This window comes from Spinacia oleracea, chromosome 5 (assembly GCF_020520425.1).
Source record: "Spinacia oleracea cultivar Varoflay chromosome 5, BTI_SOV_V1, whole genome shotgun sequence".
Classification (NCBI taxonomy): domain Eukaryota; kingdom Viridiplantae; phylum Streptophyta; class Magnoliopsida; order Caryophyllales; family Amaranthaceae; genus Spinacia; species Spinacia oleracea.
This window is the reverse complement of record NC_079491.1, coordinates 107,836,150-107,847,206: the sequence shown is the minus strand read 5'-3', so window position 1 is coordinate 107,847,206 and position 11,057 is coordinate 107,836,150. Positions and strand designations below refer to the sequence as shown.

Genomic DNA, 11,057 nt, shown 5'->3' with positions numbered 1-11,057 from the left:
CATGAGTAACTATAAACATTTAACATAATGTACTATAACTTTTACTTATAAAACCCCAACTTTTACTTATAAAACCCTAAAGTTGTAGTTATGTATGTTAAAGTTATGAAATTTGTTCTAAAGTTAAGACAGACTTCCCTCATCTCCAACCTAACTTTAATTGTTAATATCTTAACGTTTATTAAAAAAACATTAAGTTTTACCTGTTGGTGTTGTGTTTGTTTCTAGTGCTCGTGTTGTGCTTATTTCAGGTGTTGTTGTTGCACTTGTTTGTGTGGTTGAAGCATCTTCAGTATTTGAAAGAATTAATGATGCTACAAGTTCATCAACCAGAGACACACTAGCGGCATAACTATCCTCCATAAGGGTTCTTGTCTCCTCATTTGACTTAAGGAATAAGATTTTTTTATTTTATTTTTTTTGAATATATTTAATTTAATTTCGAAAATAAAGAAAAACGTACTTAATTCACATAAACAAAAAGTTTCGAATAAATAAGTTAATTCCGAACTTAAATAAGAAATATTATATACTTTCAAACAAGATAAAAGGAAATCGGCCCCCCAAAAAAAAAGTACCAATTTTTGAACACTATAATACGTAGAAGCTCGATTTTTAAGAAATTTATTTTAAATAACTAGATAGTTAGGCGCCTAAAAAAATTGTTAAGTAAAACCTTAGCTTCTAGATACCACTTTGTAACACCCCGACAATTCTCTCTTTTCTAAAAGAACATTTTAATATAAAACGTAGAGAATTATCAAGGCATTATCGCCCGTGTGAAAACGTAACGGCTTATTCAGAATTTTGCAGCGGAAGACATAAAACTAACTGTAGGTTTATAAATAATCATTTTCAGAATAAATCCCAAAAACCAATCAACGAAAAACAAAGTTAATGTTACTAATTCAATAAGTTTTAGAGTCCACTTAAACAAACCAAATCCAACTTAGAAAATCAAATGAACTACAAGCTCTCTAATCCCGATCCCAATGATGCATCATCTTCAAACCTGTAGATGGGCAACGCTTATTGATCCTTAGAGACTGCTCACCAAAGATGGGTCATCACAAGATCAATAAGGCATAGCCATGATCAACACACACAAACAAAGAACGTAATCAGCAAAGCTGAGTACTACATACTAAAGCAATAATAATCCTAACATGATACTATTAAACATAATTAAGGGCAGACAAAGCTTGATAATCTGACGACCATACTTAACTAGACTAGGCTAGACTGGACTAGACTTTTATAACAATAATATTATTTTAATTGAAATAGGCAATGGACCGAGTTTTCTAGCTAGACGAGGTACGGGCGCGACTCCGTAACCTCAGTGACCTGCGATATCGAGGAACGTTTGACTGAAAATAGGACGCGGTGATCAATCCGGTCCGAATGAAAGGCCATGGGCTACCACCATGAACCCCAACTCCTGTTTGTCCGTCACTTTAGACGTGCACAGTCTAAAGCTATTGCTACTCAGTTTCACTTTACATGATTTACAAATTGACACCCTGTTATGACTCGACAATCACATAAGGCATGCAACTCACATTTATTTATAACTGTTTTTATCTTGGAATTGAGTAAGTGATCACAGAGGCATCAAACAAGACTCATTCCAATTAACTCCAATCTTTTCTCTAATACTGATCAACCCCTGTATATGGGTATAAGGTTTCAACTTACTAAATGAGGTCCTCCGCCCTCATAAAGTAGTGAAAAGCTAAAAGGGAACAACAATTAACTGATCTGAATTATATACTAAATAATCTAGTGTTCCCAATCAAACATGTTTGCATCAATCTTCCATACTAACATGTTACAATTCTCATAATGCAATATAAGTTCAATATGTCCGTCCAACAATATTAAACATGCAATTTCAACCTAACCGAGTTCGTCAATAATATCAACATAACTAAGTTCAACAACAATCTCAACACAACCAAGTTCACCAACAAGTTCAACATGGTTTCAACAATTAGCACACATTCCAAGCACACAGGTATGTACGTACCTTGTGTAAACAAAATGCGAGACCACTTTAAGAATTCAAAAGTCGCCTACGGAGAATTCTCCACCTAACAACAACCAATATAGACTCATATCAATTCATATTGAATTTTCAGCAACATTAGGGAGCTTCAAACCCTTCATAAACATAATTAGAACATTTTCCAATATCGAAACTTGAATATTTGATTTCTAGCATCATAATTATTATATTAATTATTGAAATTCGTTGAAAACTCTTCAAAGCATCATACTTTAAATTTCCAGCAATATAACTACTTTCAAACTACTCCGAAACATAATTAACATGTTTGAAATCATAAAAACAATAAATTTAATAATTCCTAAACATCCTACCATGATTTAAATCATTAAAAACCTTAAAATTCATTCTTTAAATAATTAAAAATTAATAGTTCAATGCATTTATATAATCTGAAATTAATAATCTAATTATGCAAACATATAATTCTTGAAATTCATAATCAAATCATAAAACTTATAATTTAAATTCAAGAAACATAATTAAATCATTAAAACGTAATTAAAACATTAATTAATTTAAGGGTTAAGAATTAACCAAAAGAAAGAATGAAGAGTGGTTGGACGGCGGTCGGAGATGGCGCGGCAGCGGCGGTGGCGGCTGTCGATGGTGGCAGCGAGGGTTGCTCGGGTCGTTGGTGGTGGTGCCGTGAGCAAGGAGCAAGCCAAAGGGAGGACTGTTTGCGTGTGGAAAGGATTGCGAAGTTGGTGCTGGTTGGTCGGCGACGACACAGGACGGTGGCTGTCGCGGTCAGTTTCGTAGGTGGGTGGTGGTTGCTGCACAAAACCACGAGCATTAAGGAGGAGAGGAACGAAAGGAAAACCAATCACGAAAAGGAAAACGTGAGAGGAGAAGGAGAACGGAGGAGAACGAAAGGGATAAGAGAGGAGGGAGGTTTACCGGACGAAGGAGGAGACGCCGACGGCGAGGGTGGTGCAGGCGGTGTGCGGTGGCTGGTGGCTGGCGGCTGCAAGGTTTGAGGGTTTGAGGGTTCACGTGAAGGGTGAAGGATGAAGGAGAGAGATTTTTCTTTTGTTGTTTCTTTGGTTTCACGTGAGATGAGATTATGGGGGTTTAGGTTTATCACAATGGGCTTTACCAAAGTGGGCTAGAATTAGGAACTTAGTTTTAGGATTTCATTCCAAAATCGATTAGGAACGTTCTCTAAATTCAATCGGTTTTGTAATTCGATTTATTTTCAACATGAAATTCTAAAATTATTTTAATTTCATAAATCGTTGAAATATTTAAAACGTATAAAAATAAATATTCGTTAATTACATTTTTATTTCTAAAATTCGTAAATTCTATTTAAATATAATTAACTATACGTTAAAATGTATTAATAAGATTTATAAAATTACGGGGGATTACAATCTACCCCTCTTAAAAGAAGTTTCGTCCCGAAACTTGACACGAAAATTCACATATCTTTCCAAACTTTTGAACTTATTCTTATTGTAGAAGTACTTGTGGCATTTATGTACACTCTTTTGCCAACTTAAAGTTTCTTGAATTACTCATGAACACCTTTTTCTTACGCGGAGAATCTATTTACTTGCATCGACATGTATAATTTGCTAAAATAAGCATAAAAATGCATAAAAACACCATAAAATTAGGTAAGAAGCGCGAATTTATATCGCATTCTACCCCTCTTAAATAAAACGAGTTACGCCCTCGTAACTCATCTCAGGGAATAACTTTGGGTATTTCTTCCTCAACGAATTATGTCCTCAATACAATATTCTCACTAAACTCATTCCAACAAGTAAGACTTCTACAATTCTTTCCATACAGTGCCTCAACATGTGACATCGTAATGCTTGCATGGTAACTATTGATGCACGAAAATTCAATCGAACCTAGGTGGCCTTCCCAATTACCCTTAAAGTCAATAACACCGGTTTTCAACATAAATTCCGTTAGTAATCTCAATCTGTCTATCGGTTGCAGGGTGGAAAGAAATATTCATTTTCAATGTTGTCCCAAAGATTCAACTGGACCTTATTGCCAAAATTTCAGACTTTTGTTCTCGATAAGGATCTTACATGTTGCTCTATAAAGGTAATGTCTCCAAATATTCGTAGATAACACCATAACAGCTAACTCTAGGTCATGGGTTTGGTAATTAGCCTTATAAGGTTTCAATTGACGTGACAAAAGCTAAATCTAAAAAGCTTCCTCACATTTCTCACTTCACTTGAATTTCGATTCCTTTTTCAACAAGTTGGTCAATGGTTTTTCTCTCTTCGAAAAGTCTTTCACAACATGCTATAATGGTCATCTAGGCCTAGAAAACTTTAGATACATACACGTTCTTGGAATAGGTCACTCACTCACCTCTCTAATCTTAGCAGGATCTACAGAGACTCCTTCTGGTCAACTTTTCCTTTTTACCAAACCTCATTATGCCTTTCATGGATATGTATAACTTTTGGGCACAACCCCTAGCTCTTTCACCAATTCATATATTTCTTTTCATCTTTTTAAGATGCCAAATGATTTCTAACGATCCTGGACCACTCGAATCTTCTCTTAAATTTATTCCCTTAAGTAACGTAGTTTTCAATCAATTTAGTCCTTCACTATTCCGCCAGTGTCACTTATACCCACATGACTTCAAGATTTGTATACTTCATCCATATAAAACTAGATTCTTTCTAAGCGTCTCCAAAATAACTCTCAAGTGTTTACCATGCTCTTTCTCATTCCTTGCTATACGGTGTTTCAGATATAGGTGTCGTTTCAGGATTTAACTCTATAGTGAACTCAAATGCTCTAGTTGGTGACATACTCGCAATTCCACTCGGAAACACATCAATGAATTCATTCACACTGGGAACATCCTCGATCTTCACTCCAACTTATTTACTCCCAACTAGCACACTACAGAAAAAATAGCTCACGCTCTCTATTCGTCCATTTCCTAACTCGCATTACAGAAATAACTAAAGGTTCTTGGACTTCTCAAAACATCTACATGAGGTCAATTTCCCAACAAGGTTCCTTAAAATTACTCTCTAAATTTCACAGTCTATCTTAGCCTTGGAAAAACTTAGTCAATCCGTCCCTGGAATTACATCTAGGTCCCTAAAATTAAACTTTTGTCCAATCAGAAGGGAAAACGCAATCTTTTGTCTTCAAAGGCAAGTTCTTAAATAATCTTATACACCTTATGGTTACCCCGGTGGGCATAATAACAGGTAAATGAAACATTCAAAATCTACTAATTTCAGACTTTTAATAACAAATGACAAAATGAAAGAATAAGTTGCTACCGAATCAAATAATGTTTAACTAGCACAAAATTAATTAAAAAAAGTACCATGAACTACGTCTGCAGAACGTTCAGCTTCATTTCTACTCGTCATGAATAGTTTGCCCGGAGCCTTATCCTGGTTGTTGTTATCATTTGCAGGCTTATTATAGTTCTCTTGATTGTTTTGTTCCCCTCCAGGCTTTGAATTTTGATCTCCAGACTGGTTAAACCTCTCTTGGTTCCCACCTCCATTACTATTTTGTTCCTTTCTGTGCTTAATGAAGCACTCAAACTCTCTATGCCCCCTTTTCTGACAATAGTGGCAATTCACCAATTTTCCTTTACAGTCCTTCCCAGGGTGGTTATTGTTGCACCTCTTGCAGTGATACACTCTCTCGGATTTACTCCTATTGTTGTGCCCCTGACTGTTTCCTCCTCGAAAATTTCCATTTCCATTTTCATTCCTATTCTCATTCATATTCCTCTTGAAATTCCCTTGGTTTTCCTGGACATTAAACTCTTTTCTTTTCTCCCCAACAACATTTTTCGCGTCCCTTATGGACTGCAAACCGTAAATATGAACGGTTCTCTCATACACATTATCTAAAGAGGTAAAGATTTCTCCACCTAATCCCAACTGGAACTCATCGGTCAACCCTTGCTCAAACCTCTGAGCCTTTATCTCTTCTGTGGCTACAACTTCAGGTGCGATCCTCGACATCGCTATAAATTTGCTATAATATTCAGCGATGGTCATACTCCCCATCCCAAGGTTTATGAATTCCTGCGCTTTTCGTTTTGTTATAAAAGGAGGATAAAACTTTTCCCTCAATGCAACAACAAATGAGTCCCAATTAAATCCTTCAACAACACTTAGCTTAGTTCTATTTTCTTTCCACCATAGATCGGCCTCATCTTTTAGGTAAAGGACAGCTTGGCCTACTTTCATATTTTCAGGACAATTTACCGCCCAAAATAGTTTTTCAAACTCCCTAATCCAGCGTTCTAGGAAGGTCGGGTCTGCTTGCCCCTTGAAGTATGGTGGCTTAACTTTCGCAAACCTTTCAAACATGTCCCCTGCAGAATCGGGGCGCTCAGTTCTTTCCTGGGCTAGTTTTTCCGCCAAGAGGCGAATAGCAGCAGCTAGGTCATTATTGTTGGCCATCCTAAAGCGCGACCTGTAAGTAATATATTCTATTTTACGTTTGAAACTTCACTTAACATTATCCTAGCAATGTAATATCACACCAGCATCCAGAATTCACATACATAAACAATCATTTATGAATGATATTCGCATACCGGACATTCAACTAAGAAACAAGGATCAAATTCAATCATCACAAATAATAAGGTAGAAAAAGAAGAAAACATTCCCTTTGCGTGCCCAAAATAAACTCTTGGTCCTTTGGATAATCAATGATCTAACTTTTATTCCTCAAAAGAATGAGTATAACAATCCCTAAATATTAACAACACACTTGTCCTCAAAATAAAATAAAAGTTCTATGATATAAACATAAACTATTGTTGGCGAATTATGGAATTCTCACATTGGAAACGAATACTTTAACTTTTATTGCTAATTCTATAAAGGTTTAATACATCCTTGAAAAGAATAAAGAATAACTCAAACTCTTATTGCTTTAACTTTAAATTGTTGTAGCTTTGCTACTTATTCTCCAAAACATTTAAGAACAAACTAACTATTACAACTTCAAATGTTTAAGGCATCTTGTCTATCTGTTCTTTCCTTGGAAATTTGTGAAGTGAAATCTAGATCCTCAGTATTCGTCGATCTTCTCAAAGGATCCTATGTTGGTGTACTTGGAAAGAAGCGTTTTATTCATGAAACAAACAACTTAAGATCTTACTAACGATTTCCCAACCAAAGCATAATCAGAATTCAATAAAACAATAAGTTTGGTGGAATCAAACAATTTCTATGCACATTTACATGCAACACTTAAACATTTAACACATGCACATAGCAATTAACTTCTTATGTTAGCAATTAACTACTAATGCACATATAATTCTATCCTATATGCCCTTTCCTATATTACCCATCTCTCATAATAAATCATAATAGGTCAAACATTGAAGAATTTAAAGAATAAAACAAGAACGATTAGTAAGAAAAAGTTTATTAAACGAATTAATAATAAACGAATAAATAAAATAAAGAATACTTTTTTTTTTTAAAACGAATAATTAATAAGAAAGTTTTATCAAACGAATAAATAATAAACGAATACATATTTATTAAGCGAATAAATATTAAACGAATAAATATACTTAAGGAATAAGATTTTTTTATTTTATTTTTTTTGAATATATTTAATTTAATTTCGAAAATAAAGAAAAACGTACTTAATTCACATAAACAAAAAGTTTCGAATAAATAAGTTAATTCCGAACTTAAATAAGAAATATTATATACTTTCAAACAAGATAAAAGGAAATCGGCCCCCCAAAAAAAAAGTACCAATTTTTGAACACTATAATACGTAGAAGCTCGATTTTTAAGAAATTTATTTTAAATAACTAGATAGTTAGGCGCCTAAAAAAATTGTTAAGTAAAACCTTAGCTTCTAGATACCACTTTGTAACACCCCGACAATTCTCTCTTTTCTAAAAGAACATTTTAATATAAAACGTAGAGAATTATCAAGGCATTATCGCCCGTGTGAAAACGTAACGGCTTATTCAGAATTTTGCAGCGGAAAACATAAAACTAACTGTAGGTTTATAAATAATCATTTTCAGAATAAATCCCAAAAACCAATCAACGAAAAACAAAGTTAATGTTACTAATTCAATAAGTTTTAGAGTCCACTTAAACAAACCAAATCCAACTTAGAAAATCAAATGAACTACAAGCTCTCTAATCCCGATCCCAATGATGCATCATCTTCAAACCTGTAGATGGGCAACGCTTATTGATCCTTAGAGACTGCTCACCAAAGATGGGTCATCACAGGATCAATAAGGCATAGCCATGATCAACACACACAAACAAAGAACGTAATCAGCAAAGCTGAGTACTACATACTAAAGCAATAATAATCCTAACATGATACTATTAAACATAATTAAGGGCAGACAAAGCATGATAATCTGACGACCATACTTAAATAGACTAGGCTAGACTGGACTAGACTTTTATAACAATAATATTATTTTAATTGAAATAGGCAATGGACCGAGTTTTCTAGCTAGACGAGGTACGGGCGCGACTCCGTAACCTCAGTGACCTGCGATATCGAGGAACGTTTGACTGAAAATAGGACGCGGTGATCAATCCGGTCCGAATGAAAGGCCATGGGCTACCACCATGAACCCCAACTCCTGTTTGTCCGTCACTTTAGACGTGCACAGTCTAAAGCTATTGCTACTCAGTTTCACTTTACATGATTTACAAATTGACACCCTGTTATGACTCGACAATCACATAAGGCATGCAACTCACATTTATTTATAACTGTTTTTATCTTGGAATTGAGTAAGTGATCACAGAGGCATCAAACAAGACTCATTCCAATTAACTCCAATCTTTTCTCTAATACTGATCAACCCCTGTATATGGGTATAAGGTTTCAACTTACTAAATGAGGTCCTCCGCCCTCATAAAGTAGTGAAAAGCTAAAAGGGAACAACAATTAACTGATCTGAATTATATACTAAATAATCTAGTGTTCCCAATCAAACATGTTTGCATCAATCTTCCATACTAACATGTTACAATTCTCATAATGCAATATAAGTTCAATATGTCCGTCCAACAATATTAAACATGCAATTTCAACCTAACCGAGTTCGTCAATAATATCAACATAACTAAGTTCAACAACAATCTCAACACAACCAAGTTCACCAACAAGTTCAACATGGTTTCAACAATTAGCACACATTCCAAGCACACAGGTATGTACGTACCTTGTGTAAACAAAATGCGAGACCACTTTAAGAATTCAAAAGTCGCCTACGGAGAATTCTCCACCTAACAACAACCAATATAGACTCATATCAATTCATATTGAATTTTCAGCAACATTAGGGAGCTTCAAACCCTTCATAAACATAATTAGAACATTTTCCAATATCGAAACTTGAATATTTGATTTCTAGCATCATAATTATTATATTAATTATTGAAATTCGTTGAAAACTCTTCAAAGCATCATACTTTAAATTTCCAGCAATATAACTACTTTCAAACTACTCCGAAACATAATTAACATGTTTGAAATCATAAAAACAATAAATTTAATAATTCCTAAACATCCTACCATGATTTAAATCATTAAAAACCTTAAAATTCATTCTTTAAATAATTAAAAATTAATAGTTCAATGCATTTATATAATCTGAAATTAATAATCTAATTATGCAAACATATAATTCTTGAAATTCATAATCAAATCATAAAACTTATAATTTAAATTCAAGAAACATAATTAAATCATTAAAACGTAATTAAAACATTAATTAATTTAAGGGTTAAGAATTAACCAAAAGAAAGAATGAAGAGTGGTTGGACGGCGGTCGGAGATGGCGCGGCAGCGGCGGTGGCGGCTGTCGATGGTGGCAGCGAGGGTTGCTCGGGTCGTTGGTGGTGGTGCCGTGAGCAAGGAGCAAGCCAAAGGGAGGACTGTTTGCGTGTGGAAAGGATTGCGAAGTTGGTGCTGGTTGGTCGGCGACGACACAGGACGGTGGCTGTCGCGGTCAGTTTCGTAGGTGGGTGGTGGTTGCTGCACAAAACCACGAGCATTAAGGAGGAGAGGAACGAAAGGAAAACCAATCACGAAAAGGAAAACGTGAGAGGAGAAGGAGAACGGAGGAGAACGAAAGGGATAAGAGAGGAGGGAGGTTTACCGGACGAAGGAGGAGACGCCGACGGCGAGGGTGGTGCAGGCGGTGTGCGGTGGCTGGTGGCTGGCGGCTGCAAGGTTTGAGGGTTTGAGGGTTCACGTGAAGGGTGAAGGATGAAGGAGAGAGATTTTTCTTTTGTTGTTTCCTTGGTTTCACGTGAGATGAGATTATGGGGGTTTAGGTTTATCACAATGGGCTTTACCAAAGTGGGCTAGAATTAGGAACTTAGTTTTAGGATTTCATTCCAAAATCGATTAGGAACGTTCTCTAAATTCAATCGGTTTTGTAATTCGATTTATTTTCAACATGAAATTCTAAAATTATTTTAATTTCATAAATCGTTGAAATATTTAAAACGTATAAAAATAAATATTCGTTAATTACATTTTTATTTCTAAAATTCGTAAATTCTATTTAAATATAATTAACTATACGTTAAAATGTATTAATAAGATTTATAAAATTACGGGGGATTACACTTCCCTCATCTCCAACCTAACTTTAATTGTTAATATCTTAACGTTTATTAAAAAAACATTAAGTTTTACCTGTTGGTGTTGTGTTTGTTTCTAGTGCTCGTGTTGTGCTTATTTCAGGTGTTGTTGTTGCACTTGTTTGTGTGGTTGAAGCATCTTCAGTATTTGAAAGAATTAATGATGCTACAAGTTCATCAACCAGAGACACACTAGCGGCATAACTATCCTCCATAAGGGTTCTTGTCTCCTCATTTGACTGGCTTTTCAAGATAAGGTTATAGTATTTCCTAGCCATGGTTTGGCGCCAAGTGTGACTGCACCTCTTCCGGCTTTTCATTTTCTAATTTGTTCCAAACCGATGACTTGGCAGATTTTG

The 11,057-nt window shown here is 35.0% G+C and overlaps 1 long non-coding RNA gene across 1 annotated transcript; it reads right to left on the bottom strand.

Moving 5' to 3' along the window:
* Window positions 1-884: 884 nt before the first annotated feature.
* LOC130460960 (uncharacterized) lies at window positions 885-4,092 on the bottom strand. The gene is made up of 4 exons (XR_008921204.1): window positions 2,969-4,092; window positions 2,606-2,844; window positions 2,030-2,093; window positions 885-1,046 (listed from the first exon to the last, which is right to left on the bottom strand). It is a non-coding gene; the product is annotated as an uncharacterized lncRNA (long non-coding RNA).
* Between the last annotated feature and the right edge of the window lie 6,965 nt (window positions 4,093-11,057).